We start from the raw sequence: 14,581 nt of genomic DNA, 5'->3' as shown, positions 1-14,581 counted from the left end.
CACCTAGAATATTGTGTGCAGTTTTGGTCCCCTAATCTGAGGAAAGACATTCTTGCCATTGAGGGAGTAGAGAAGGTTTGACCAGATTGATTCCTGGGATGGCAGGACTTTCATATGAAGAAAGACTGGATCAACTAGGCTTATACTCACTAGAATTTAGAAGATTGAGTGGGGATCTTATTGAAACGTATAAAATTCTAAAGGGATTGGAAAGGCTAGATGCAGGAAGATTGTTTCCAATGTTGGGGAAGCCCAGAATGAGGGGTCACAGTTTAAGGATAAAGGGAAAGCCTTTTAGGACCGAGATGAGGAAAAACTTCTTCCCACAGAGAGTGGTGAATCTGTGGAATTCTCTGCCACAGGAAACAGTTGAGGCCGGTTCATTGGCTATATTTAAGAGGAAGTTAGATATGGCCCTTGTGGCTAAAGGGATCAGGGGGTATGGAGAGAAAGCAGGTACAGGGTTCTGAGTTGGATGATCAGCCATGATCATACTGAATGGCGGTGCAGACTCGAAGGGCCGAATGGCCTACTCCTGCACCCATTTTCTATATTTCTATGATTTCTCTTTCAGGTAAGATATATGTTTACCTTCTGTCAAAAAATTTGGACACATTTTCAGGATTTTTAAGAAAATTGTATCAAAAGGTATGGATGAAGGCAAGTACCGGTAATTTTTATAACAATAATCATGAGTATTATCACTGCTGGTATCACTGCCAAAATTTGAGAGGGAAAAGCTAAAGTCAGATGTATTAGAATTACAGAGGCATGAAAGAGGAGTTAGCCAGAATTGATTAGAAATTAACCCTGGCAGGAATTATGTCAAAGCAGCAATGAGTGGAATTTCTGGGAGTGATTTGGAAGCACAGGATATATACATCCCAAAGAGGAAGAAGTATTCTAAAGGCAAGATGGCACAACCATGGCTAACAAGACAATACAAAGCCAACATAAAAGCCAAAGAGCAAAAATTAAGAGTATAATAGAGCAGAAATTAGTGTGAAGTTGGAGGATTGGGAAGCTTTTAAAAACCAACAGAAGGCAAATAAAAATTTTTTAAGAAGGTAAAGGTGGAATATGAATGTCAGCTTGCCAGTAATATTAAAAAGAGGATAGCAGAAGTTTCTTCAGTACCTAAAATGTAAAGGAGAGGCGTGAGTGGATATTGGACTGCTAGAAAACAATGGTGGATGAACTGAATAAGTTTTTCGCATCAGTCTTCACTGTCGAAGACACTAGCAGAATGGTGGAAAATCCAGGTGTCAGGAGTCATGAAGTATGTGAAGATACTACTACTGTAGAGAAGGTTCTTGGGAAACTGAAAGGTCTGAAGGTAGATAGGTCATCTGTACCAGATGGTGTAGACCTCCGGGTTGTAAAAGAGGTGGCTGACAAGATTCTGGAGGCATTAATAATGATGTTTCAAGAATCACTAGATTTTGGAATGGTTCCGAAAGACTGGAAAATTGCAAATTCTCTTCAAGAAGGGAGAAAGACTGAAGAAAGGAAATTATAGCCCAGTTAGTCTGACCTCAGTAGTTGGGAGCATGTTGGAGTTAATTGTTAAGGATGTGGTTTCGGGGTACTTTGAAGCATATGATAAAATAGGCTGAAGTAACATGGTTTTTTTAAGGGAAAATCTTGCCTGACAAATCTGTTGGAATTCTTTGAAGAAATAACAAGCACAATAGGCAAAGGAGAATCGGTTGATGTTGTATCCTTGGATTTTCAGAAGGCCTTTGACAAGGTGCTATACATGAGGTTCTTATGAAGATACGAGCCCATGGTATTACAGGAATGATTCTAGCATAGATAAGGTAGTGGCTGATTGGCAGGGGGCAAAGTGTGGGAATAAACGGAACCTTTTTTGGTTGGCTGCCAGTGACCAGTGGTGTTTCACAGGGGTATGTGTTGGGACCGATTCTTTTTACATTATATGTCAATGATTTGCATGATGAAATTGATGGGTTTGTTCCAAAGTTTACAGACAACATGAAGATAGGTGGAGGGGCAGGTAATTTTGAGAAAGTGGAGAGACTGCAGAAGGACATAGACAGATTAGAAGAAAGGACAAAGAAGTGGCAGAGGGAATACAGTGTCGGGAAGTGTATGGTCATGCACTTTGGTAGAAAAAATTTAGGGATAGATTATTCTAAATAGAGAAAAATACAAAAAAAAACTGAGCTGGAAAGGGACTTGGCAGTCCTTGTGCAGGATTCCCTAAATGTTAATTTGCAGGCTGAGTCTGTGGTGAGGAAGGCAAATGCAATGTTCGCATTCATTTAAAGAAGACTAGAATATAAAAATAAGGTTGTAATGTTGAGACTTTATAAAGCACTGGTGAGGCCCCGCTTAGAGAATTGAGAGCAGTTTTGGTCCCCTTGTCTTTGAAAGGACATTCTGAAACTGGAAAGGGTTCAGTGGAGGTGAACTAATGGTGACAGGTCTTGAGAGAGCGGATGTGGAGAGGATATTTCCTATGGTGGGAGAGTCTAAGACTAGAGGACACCATCTTAACATCTTACTTTATGATGAAGATGAGAAATTTCTTTTAGAAAGAGTGGTGAATTTGCAGAATTCGTTGCCACAGGCAGCTCTGGAGGCCAAGTCTTTATGTACATTTAAGGCAGAAGTTGATAGATTCTTGATTGGTCAGGGAATGAAGAGTTATGGCAGAGTGGGGGGGGGGGGAGGTAGAGATTGGGTCTGAGAGGAAAAATGATGAAATGGTGGAGCAGACTCGACGGGCCAAGAGACCTAATTCTGCTCCTATATCTTATGGTCTTATATTTCTGGAGTTTTTCACTTCTTGATTTCTGTGTTTTTGGAATGGCTGTTCTTGCCTGTCCATTGTGTATTATTGTATCAGGACTGTTATTGTGGATCGTCCTTTGTTATAACGGATCGGTCATAATACAATCTGGTGTACTCAGATTCTAAAACTGGAACAGCTTGAATCAGAATCAGGTTTATTTGTTGCAAGGACGTGGCTGGGGACGAACCCAGGTGCAGGACACAGGCACAGAGGCAGAGTCGTTAGGCGTTAGCACCACTGTGAACAGAGAGCCGGTATCCAGGAGAGTCTTTATAGAGAGACAAGTTTAACGTAGAGAATACAGGAGACAATGCAGAACTTAGAACTGACAGTCCCAAATAACCATGAAACGAGGTTACTCATACAAGAGCTGACTGACGAACTGGCAGTTCCTTGTTGTGATTCCAGGGTTTTTATCCTGCATTTACTGATGGGAAGCAGGTGTGTGTGTAATTTGCTGAATTGGGAACGATTGGAAATCAGGCAAGGGGATTTAAGGCTCAATTAAAGAGGTAATGGGGAATTGCCAGACGGGACCATGATAGTACCCCGCCCCCACAACGGGAGCCTCAGGTGATCCTCCAGGCTTGTCCCTAGGGTCCCGATGGAAGTCTTAGATGAGAGAGGGGTCCAGGATGAAGGAGCAGGGAACCCAGGAACACTCTTCTGGGCTGTACCTTTCCAGTCGACTAGGTCATGGAGGTCCCTGCCCTGACGGCGCACATCTAGTAGCCACCGGATGGTGTATGCCGGATGGTTGTCGATGATCCGGGCAGGTGGAGAGGTTTTGGTTGGAGGACACAAGGGGCTGACGGGAACTGGTTTTACTTGAGAGACGTGAAATGTAGGGTGGATGTGCATAGACTTCAGGAGTTTAAGCTGGATTGCTGTGGGATTGATGACCCTTTCGACCTTGAACGGTCCCAGGAAGCGAGGGGTGAGCTTCCTCGGATCGTTTTTGAGCGGGATGTCCTTGGATGAGAGCCACACCATCTGCCCAGGTCGGTACTCAGGCCTCAGAGTCCAATGTCAGTCTTCACCTCTCCTGCCTATCCCCTCCTTGCTTCCCCTCCCCCACCCCTTGATCTTTCCTCTGATTGGTTTTTAACCTGACACTCAGCAGCCCCCACCTTCTTTATAGGGCCCCTGCCCCCTCCCTCTTCAGTTGACTGCTCGTTTCCACGGATGCTGCCTGACCTGCTGAGTTCCTCCAGCTTGTTGTACGTGTGAATTTGACCACAGCATCTGCAGTGTACTTAGTATTTCTCTGAGTAGGGCCGCGCATGCCCCAAACCTTAAGACACCGATCGATATGGTCCTGAAGAAACGGTACCGCAATCTTCTCCTCTTGCGGGGGAAGAGCGGGAGGTTGGTACCCAAGGGAGACCCTCCCAATGGCAGAACTCACCAGAGAGTTGTGGGCGTACTCAACCCACGGTAGGTGGTCGCTCCAGGTCGACGGCTTGTTTGCCGTTACACAACGTAGCGTCCGTCGCCTCTAAGTCCTGATTGACCCGTTCTGTGTGTCCGTTCGTCTGGGGGTGGAAGCCGGATGACAAGGCTGACCGATGCAAGGCCTTCCATACCTGCGAGACGAACTGGGGGCCCCGATCGGAGACGGTGTCCGCGGGGATTCCGTGGAGGCGGAAGACGTGGCGGACGAGGAGGTCTGCGGTTTCCTGGGCGGGAGGGCTACAAAGTGCGCCGTCTTGGAGGACCGGTCTACCACGGTGTGGACAGTGGTGTTCCCGCGGGAAGGGGGTAGACCGGTGACAAGGTCTAGAGCGATGTGTGTGTGTGACCAGGGACAGGTAGAGACCGTCGGTGGCCGATGGGAGAGCCAGGGTCCGATCGCTCCCGGGGTGGTCGGCGAACCGAGACGTGTGCCCCCACTGGCAACCTGAGACCTGACAAAATCGGGCACATACAGGCGACCACCGGGGTCAGGGTTGGGCGTCCTTTACCTTAGCCTCGATCTCCCAAGTGAGGGTTGCCACCACGCCGGATGGTGGGAGGTTAGTCTCTGGGCTGGAAGTGTCCTCCTTGGAGTCGTATTGGCGGGAGAGCGCGTCCGGCTTGCCATTCTTGGACCCTGTACGGTACGTGAGGGAAAACTTGAATCGTAAAAAAAAATAACGCCCAACGGGCCTGGCAGGACTTCAAATGTCTGGCGGTCTGAATATATCCCAGGTTTTTATGATCAGTCCACACAATAAACGGGTGTTCCGCCCCCTCCAGCCAGTGCCTCCATTCTTCCAATGCTGGTTTGACCGCCCATAGTTCCCGATTCCGCTCAGCGGGAATAGAAGGCACAAGAGTGCAGCTGTTCGTCTGAACTTGATCGTTGGGACAGGACTGGTCCTTTCCCGAAGTCAGAGGCGTCCACCTCGACGATGAATTGGCGGGAAGGGTCCGGATGGACCAGGATGTGAACCGCCTCCTCAGGCTGGTGAACGCCGAGTCAGCTTCTAACAAAACGGTGTGGTAGGCGAGGTAAGGGGGGCCGCCACTCGGCTATAGTCCCTGATAAATCGGCGGTAGAAGTTCGCAAACCCCAGGAACCGCTGAAGTTGTTTGCGGGTCGTGGGCCTAGGCCGTTCTTCCACCGCCCGGAGCTGCCCTCAGCTGCTCCCTCTCAGGAAGCTGACTGAAGGAACGTGGAACTTGCACTTTTCCTGCCCTCACAAATAACTGGTTTTCGCAAAGTCTCTGGAGGACTAGACGGACAGGGTGAACGTGTTCCTGGGGGCTGTTAATATTAAGATATCATCGAAGTAAACGAATGAAGCGGTTGATAAAGTCCCTCCAGTTATTTGTGAGGGCGGAAAAGTGCAAGTGACTAGGGCTTGAAAAAACGGCGGGAGCATTGGTGAGGCCAAACGGCATGACTAAGTGGCCCAGAGATGTATTAAAGGCCGTCTTGGAGGTAATGGGGAATTTCCAGACAGGACCAAGACATATCATTATTAATATGAAATTTGTTAACTTAGCAGCAGCAGTTCAATGCAATACATAATATAGAGAAAAAAATAATAAATAAATTACAGTAAACCTATATTGACTAGATTTTAAAAACGTGCAAAAAAACAGAAATACCGTATATTTTTTTAAAAGTGAAGTAGTGTCCAAGGGTTCAATGTCCATTTAGGAATCAGATGGCAGAGGGTATCAAGCTATTCCTGAATCGCTGAGTGTGTGCTTTTAGGCTTCTGTATCTACTACCTGATGGTAACAGTGAGAAAAGGGCATGCCCTGGGTCCTGGAGGTCCTTAATAATGGATGCTACCTTTCTAAGACACGGCTCCCTGAGATACTTTGCCCTGGGTACTTGTAGGCTAGTGCCCATGATGGAGCTGACTGGACTTGCAACCCTCTGCAGCTTTTTTCGGTTCCCCCCCCCCATACCATACAGTGATGCAGCCTGTCAGAATGCTCTCCACAGTACAACTATAGACATTTTGAAGGGTATTTGTTGACATGCCAAATCTCATCAAATTCCTAATGAATAAAAATACAAAATGCTGGCAGATCTCAGCAGGCCAGACAGCATCTATGGAGGGGGGGTAGTGACGACGTTTAGGGCCGAAACCCTTCATCAGGAGTGATGAAGCCTGCCTATCTTCAAATTCCTAATGAAGTACAGTATAGCTGCTGTCTTGCCTTCTTTATAACTACATCAATATGTTGGAACCAGGTTAGATCCTCAGAGATCTTGACATCCAGGAACTTAAAATTGCTCACTTCTCCACTTCTGATCCTTCTACGATGATTGGTATGAGTTCCTTCGTCTTACCCTTCCTGAATTCCACAACCAGCTCTTTCGTCTTATTGATGTTGAGTGCCAGGTTGATGCTGTGACACCGCTCCACTAATTGGCATATCTCACTCCTGTACACTCTCGCGTCACTATCTGAGATTTTACCGACAGTGGTTGTACCATCAGGAAATTTATAGATGGTATTTGAGCTATGCCTAGTCATGTGTATATAGAAGGTAGAGCAGTGGGCTAAGCACACACCCCTGAGGTACACCAGTGTTGATCATCAGCGAGGAGGATATGTTGTCACCAATCCACACAGATTGTGGTCTTCCGGTTAGGAAGTCAAGGATCCAGTTTCAGAGGGAGGCACAGAGGCCCAGGTTCTACTGTTTCTCAATTGTGTGAATGATGGTATTAAATGCTGAGCTATAGTCGATGAACTGCATCCTGGCATAGGTGTTTGTGTTGTCCAGGTGGTCTAAAGCCATGTGAAGAGCCATTAAGATTGTCTGCCATTGACCTATTGTGGCGATAGGCAAATTGGAATGGGCCCAGGTCCTTGCTGAAGCAGAAGTTCAGTCTAGTCATGACCAACCTCTCAAAGCATTTCATCACTGTCGATGTGAGTGCTACCGGGCGATAATCATTAAAGCAGCTCACATTATTCTTCTTAGGCACTGGTATAATTGTTGCCTTTTTGAAGCAAGTGGGAGTTTCCATCCGTAGCAGTGAGAGGTTGAAAATAGCCTTGAATACTGCCACCAGTTGGTTGACACAGGTTTTCAGAGCCTTACCAGGTACTCCATTGGGACCTTCCGCCTTGCGAGTGTTTACTCTTTTTAAAGACAGCTCAACATCGGCCTCTGAGACAGAGATCACAGGGTCATCAGGTGCAGCAGGGATCTTCACAGCTATAGTTGTGTTCTCCCTTTCAAAGTGTGCATAGAAGGCATTGAGTTCATCTGGTAGTGATGTATTGCTGCCATTCATGCTATTGGGTTTCACTTTGTAGGAAGTAATGTCTTGCAAACTGCCAGAGTTGCCATGCATCCGATGTCGCCTCCAACCTCGTTCAAAATTGCCTCTTCGTCCTTGGAACAGCCCTCCACAAATCATACCTGTTTTTCTGGTACGGTAAGGTATGCTGTCTTTTATGAGTTTATATTTTAAAGCAAAATTTTGTTTAATGATGTTCACTTCTTGATTGTGCCTGTGCAAGAAATCAGATTGAGTTAAACTGCTGCAGGATTCTGTAATATGCTGGATTGTTTCTGTTTTCTCTTGGCATTTTCTGTGTTTATCACCTTGGAGAATGCCTTGTTTTATTTTGATAATGGTGGTTGTTCTTTTTTGTTGTTAGCAGATAGGGCGATTGTAGTATGCCAGTGCTTCTTCAGATGGTGTAATAATTTGGCAATTATTGGGTGTAGTTCATATACTAAGAGCTTCTAAATACCAAAAGTGGGGGATTCGAACCACCAGGCTGATACGGAATTGCAGAATCTATCATTTGTTGGTCTTACATTCTTTCATATCCTTACAGCATCCTTTCAGCTCTTGTGTAAGTATATTGTGGCTATATAAGTGAGTGGTGATCTGTTGCGAGATGCATGATGTTACAATTTTATATATAATTTGTAAACAAGTAATAGAACGATATTTTGATGGGACATTTGTGATTTCTCCTTCTCTAAGAAATGTATTTTACCATCTGTCAAAACTCAGGCACTTTTCAGTAATTTTAAGAGAATTGTTCATATGTATCAATGTTTTTTTTTACAAATAATAATGCATATTGTCATTGTGATAGTTTTCCATTTGTTATTTATACCCATCGTAATGTCAGGTGTTTGTATATCTTAAACTGTGTGAGTATTTTCTTTTTCCTCCTTATTCCAGCTTGCTTCTTGATTATATGTCTCCAGTTTGACTAGGTATTAGACAAAAAGTTCATTATCTCTGTGTTTGTCAGTAATTCTGGTAGGATTGGTGACATTTTGTGCATTATAGTTAGTTTTAATATCCTGCATAAAACTTTTACATTGTTCCTGAAATTATAATTCTGTTTTTATTGTCTGCTGCATTTCATGTTTCTATTTTGTCTGACTTTGTATGAACCAAACTCTTTTTTTTAAGTGTATCTATAAATTCTACAATGATTTTGTTAAGTTGATTGTAACTTGTATGGACCTTATATTTCCTAAGCTTTTCTCTTAAATTTCTTACTCAACTTAACTATGTTATACTCCATTAAGCATCTTATCTCTTCTCTTAAGATTTCAATTCTGTTTCATAATCTTCTGCTGTTTTGGTGTTCTCATTATTCATTACGATTATTAATACTGTATTCTTTTTCTCAGAAGCTGAGGTACAGGAATAGCTCAATTGGTAAGAACTTTTGGACTATCATAGTAGTGTTGAGTTTTGTGGATCTCTGGAGATTTATATTAATAATGCTATGCAGGCCTAATTCTTTAATGCTGTTGTGTGGTAATGTTGGGATGATGCTGGTTGTATATATTACTATTTCGACAATGTATATACCGTTCATATTCCTTTGTGTTTGTCAGGACAGTGAAGCAGGGACCCAATTGCAGACCATGTACTGTGCGCACTGTGATATTTACTGAGTAGCAAATCCGGGGGGCGGGGGGGCAACAAAGTCGGCTTCAAAGTTCAGGCAGAGATCAAAACATCCAGCAATATCCAAAACCCAGAATCAGGAAAACAGGCAGAGTTGCTATTCAGACAAAGTACAGATGTGAATGCTGAAAAGGCTCAGGAAAATTCACTGGTACAATCTGGCAACAAACAAGTGAAAACACAGGACTGAAATACACTGAGCAATAAACAGAGAGGAAAATGATAGGTGGAGCACAATGAGACACAGGTGGCAGCAATACAGAGAATAATGAGAAACAGTAATACAGGGGCCAGAGCAGAGCAGGAGTGGTGACAGGAGCACATGGCAATACAAACCCACAGACTGACAGCTGGGGGGGGGGGGGGGGGGAACACACAAAAAGGCAGAGTTCAACTGGAGGTACTGATAGTGTTACAATATCCTCTTTTAATTCACCATGTTACTGGTGTTTTTCACTTCTTGATTTTGGTACACTACATGTGTCTGGAATTGCTATAACTATTAAATAAGTTGTTCTTGCTTGTTTATCTTGCAATATTGTATCCAGACAGTTATTATATATTGTTCCATCTGTAATAATGGATGAGTTGTAATATAATTTATAGGACGCTGACTCTAAAACAGGATCAGGCTTGCATTTATATGAAGGTATGTTGTATTTTCTGAGTTTATATTTTAAAGCAAGATTTTGGTGAATGAAGTTTGCCACTTCATTGTGGCAGTGTTAGTAAGCAGTTTGAGACAAACTGCTGCAGGATGCTGCAATGTATTGGATTGTTTCTGATTTCTTTTTGGTATTTTCTGTGTATACCATCTTGAATTAGTTTGTGTTTTATTTTGTTTTTTTTTGCCAAAAGAAAGCACAAAGAGGTCTCAAATACTGTGCCAGGCATTCCACGCATCCTTTCCAACATCTAGTCTGCTCAAATTATGGGGATTTCTTCAATGGTGAGTAATGGTCTTTTATTGTTTTACTTTTTCTTCTATAGTGATAATTCATCTTTCTGGGTTGTGCTTTCATTTAAGTTTAGTGTTGTGTATTTCTTGTCAGAATTACATCCGCTCGCATCCTGTTTCATTAATTAAAATATATGCTTAGAATTGTTAGCTAACTGCTGATTAAATCTTTCATCTGCTTTTCCTAATTCTGTACTTTGTAGTGTTAATCCTGGTGCTTTCAAGTGTACATAGTATTATTTCTTAATTTGTCATTTCAGTTCTTATTTTTCTTAGTAAATTTTTCAGATGTTTCGGTCCAAGATATCATGTCAAAAGAATATGTCCATATAGGTCCATATTTATTGCCTTTGTTTTTTTTTTGTATTGAACTGTGTTTGGAAGAATTTGTTAAAACTTGAATTAAAATTAGAATTTGAAGGGTTTCCTTTCATTGCAGTATGATCTATTTTTTTACCTTGTTGATTTCCCAGATATCCATTGGTTATATTGTATTCTGATGCTCTGTTTAATATTTGAGGAGCTCTGTTGCACCTTCCTTTACATTTAATGTTTTGCACTTATCCAGTCCAATGTTCATGGTTTTTGTTTAGAAAATTCTTCTGCAATTAAAATTAATTGCTTTAGCTTTACTGATGAAGCAGTGTATATTTTCAAATCATCGATGAATAGAATGTGTGCCAAGGTATAGTTTCTTTGGTTTCTCTGATTTGATACCTTATTTTTGTTTGATTCAGTAAATTTAGTGAGTTTAAAGCTAGGCAAAGCCATAGTGAGAGAGAATCACGCTGCAAAATGCCTGTTTATTTTTGTTCTGTTAATAGGGTGATTAGATTATGCCAGTGATTCAGCTGCTGTTGTAGGAATTTCACAAGTATTGGGTGTAGTTTATACATATTAAGAGCTTGTATTAACTATCAGTGTGGGAAAGAATCACATGCTTTTTTGGTTGCCATTATAGCAACATCAAAGATATCTTCTTAACCACCGAGCTTGATTTAGAATTACAGAATCCATTATCAGTTGCTTTTTACACCTTTCATATCCTTATAGCATCCTTTCTGCTCTTCTGTAAGTATATTGTGATTATCTGAGTGATTATTAGTTGCAATATGCATGATGTTATTCTTTTATATATCATTTGTAAACAAGTGATAGAACAAAACTTTGTTACATATGTGAATTAATTCTCCTTTCGGTAAGAAATATGTTTTACCTTCTGTCAAAAGTTTGACACTTTTTCAGGAGTTTTTTTGTAGAAAATTGTTGATATGTATCAATAGGTGCTATAAAGGCAAGTAATTTTTTATACCATTAATTATGAATATTATTGCTAGTACTTTTCCAGTTGTGGGCATTTTTATAACCACTTTTAGCATATCCATTGTAACTTCAGGTGTTTGCCTGTCTTAAATTTTGTCTGCATGGTCTTCTTCCTCCCTAATCCAGCATGCTTCTTGATTGTGCATCATTCTGTTTGACCAAAAGATCATTCTCTCTGCATTTGTTGTTAATTCTGTGCTCGTATTGTTAACATTTTGATGCATCAAATTTAGTTTCAATATCCTGTATAAACCTTTTTCATTGTCCCTGAACTGATTATTCTGTTTTCTTTGTTTGACACAATTCACTTAGTCTGGATTTGTGTGCACCAAGCTTTTGTTTTAGTGTATCTATTCCTTCTACAGTGCTCATGTTGGGTTGATCATATCTTGTACAGGTTAGGTTGTTCATGTTGGGTTGGTCATATCTTGTACGGACCATATATTTCCTTAGATTCTCTCCTAAATTTCTTGCCTCAGTTATCTACATTCCATTAGATGGGCTTTTGATGCTCTTAAGGTTTCAATTTTTTTTTCTTAATCTCTTCTGCCATTTTGGTTTTCTCATTTCATTATTCATTGCAATTATTAATATTGTGATTTTATTTCTCCTGAGCTCAAGCTGGTAAAGGCAGAGGTACAGACATAGTCAAGCATACTCAGTTCTCACTTGGTAACAACTTTCAGACTATCCCAGTGGTTTTTAGTATTGTGGCTCTCTGGAGATTTACATAAATATTGTTGTGTAGTGAACAGTTTAATGCTTTTTGCAGTATCTCTGGGATGATACCAGCTTTAGATATTACTATTGTGATAATATAATACCCTGTTCATATTCCATAGTCTTTCAATATTATCTTTTAATTCAGCATATTTCTGTTTTTTTTCACTTATTGATTATGTATTGCATGTGTTTGGAATGATTATATCTATTAAGTAAGCTGTTCTTGTTTGTTCTGTAATATGTCTTTGGAATGGCTATATCTATTAAATAAGTTATTCTTGCCTGTGTATTCTGTGTTATTATATGGAGATGTGCTTTTGTGTAATGAATTTGGGATGATACCTGTTGTAGATTTTACTATTTGTACAATGTATATCCTGCTTAGGTTCCATAGTGTTTCAAATTTCTCTTATAGTTGAGCATATTTCTATTTCTTTCCCCCACATTGATTTCATTATGTTGCATACGTTTGGATTGGCTATATCTATTAAGTAAGTTGGTCTTGCTTCTTTATCCTGAAATGTTACATTCAGATGGTTGCTATGGTTTGTCCTATCTGTAATAATGGATCAGTTGAAGTATAATTTGTAGATCTTTATTCTAAAACTCCAGTAGACATATATTTCTGTGAAGGTAAGATGACTTTATTAGTTTATATTTTAAAACAAGATTTTGATGAATGATGATTGACCTTTTCTTGTTGTTGTGCAAGTAATCAGACTTAGTTAAGCTGCTGAAGGATCCTGTAATATGTTGGATTGTGTCTCATTTCTCTTGGCATATTCTGCATTTGCTGTCCTGAATTTGTTGGATTTTTATTCTGTATCTTTGATTTTTTTTGTATTAACCACCCGGTCCTGCATTGCCAGAAGGACTCCTCTGTTTCTTGGAAGATGTCCCTCAGTTTGAGCCAGGCCTTTGACACTTTTTTTCCTGATATCTAGTCTGCTCAGATGTTTCTGGGTTGTGCTTTAACTTAAGCTTAGCTGTGTGTGCTTCCTATTAGAATTGCATATGCTCACATGTAGTGGTGAATCCTGTTTTCATTGCTGAAAATATATATCCTTAGAAATTTTATATAACTTATGTAAAACTTTAATCTATATTATTCCTCTTCCTTTTTGGTAGTGTTAATCAAAGTACACGTATACATAATGTTTTCTAAAATTTGTCATTACACTTATTTTTCTTAAATAAGATTTTGGAATTACAGAATCTATTATCAGTTGTTATTTACAATTGCCATGCCCTTCCAGCATTCTTTCAGTTCTTTAAGTATATTGTGGTTATCTAAGTGAGTGATGATTACAAGATGCATAATGTTACAATTTTATATATAGTTTGTAAACAAGTAAGAGGACAATATTTTTATGCATCATTTGTTATTCTTTAGATAAGAAATATATTTTGCCTTCAGTCAAAATTTTTTCAGGATTTTTAAGAAAATTGTTGGTATTGATCAATAGGTATGTACAAAAGCAAGTAAATTTTTATACCAATAATGATGAATATTATCACTGCCATTACTTTTCCAGTTGTGAGTATTTTTTGTGACCGCTTTTTACATATCCATTGTAACTTCAATTGTTTGTATGTCTTAAATTGTGTGAGTGCATTATATTACCTATTCCAGCTTGTTTGACAAGATGTTACACCAAAATTTCATTACCTCTATGGTTGGTGGTAATTTTGTACTAGGGTTTTTGGTGCATCAAATTTAGTTTCAATATCCTGCATAACCTTTTTTATTACTCCTGAACTGATAATTCTATGTTCTTTGTCTGCAACATTTAGTCTGACTTTGTATGCACCGAGCTTTTGTTTTTGTGTGTATCTGTAATACTGTTAGGTTGATCGTATGGACCTTGCATTTCCTTTATATTTCCTCAGCTCTTCTCTTATCTTTGTTGCTGAGGTTATCCAATTTATAATCGATTAGGGAGGCTATTTCTGCTGTTGAGCTTTCAATTGTACTTAATGTCTTTTGCCATCTTGGTGTTCTCATTTCATTATTCATTACAATTAATTTCATTGTAATTTTATTTTTAGTTCAAGGTGATGAAACCTGAGGTATGTGCATCACCAAACACATTGGTAAGAACCTTCTGACTTTTCTAGTGTTGTTTAATGTGATTTTTCAGGAGATCTACATCAATAATGCTGTATCAGACTTCTTAAGTGCTATTTGTAGTGACTTTGGGATGATACCGGTTATAGATATTACTGGTTGGATACCCTATTCATTTCCCTTAGTGTTTCAATTACTTCTTTTAATGCAGCATACATCTGGTGTTTTTTCATTTATTATTGTGTGTTTGGAATGGCTATATCCATTAAGTAAGTTGTTCTTGCTTCT

Source organism: Hemitrygon akajei, chromosome 10, assembly GCF_048418815.1.
Source record: "Hemitrygon akajei chromosome 10, sHemAka1.3, whole genome shotgun sequence".
Taxonomy (NCBI): Eukaryota; Metazoa; Chordata; class Chondrichthyes; order Myliobatiformes; family Dasyatidae; genus Hemitrygon; species Hemitrygon akajei.
This window is presented reverse-complemented; position numbering follows the sequence as displayed.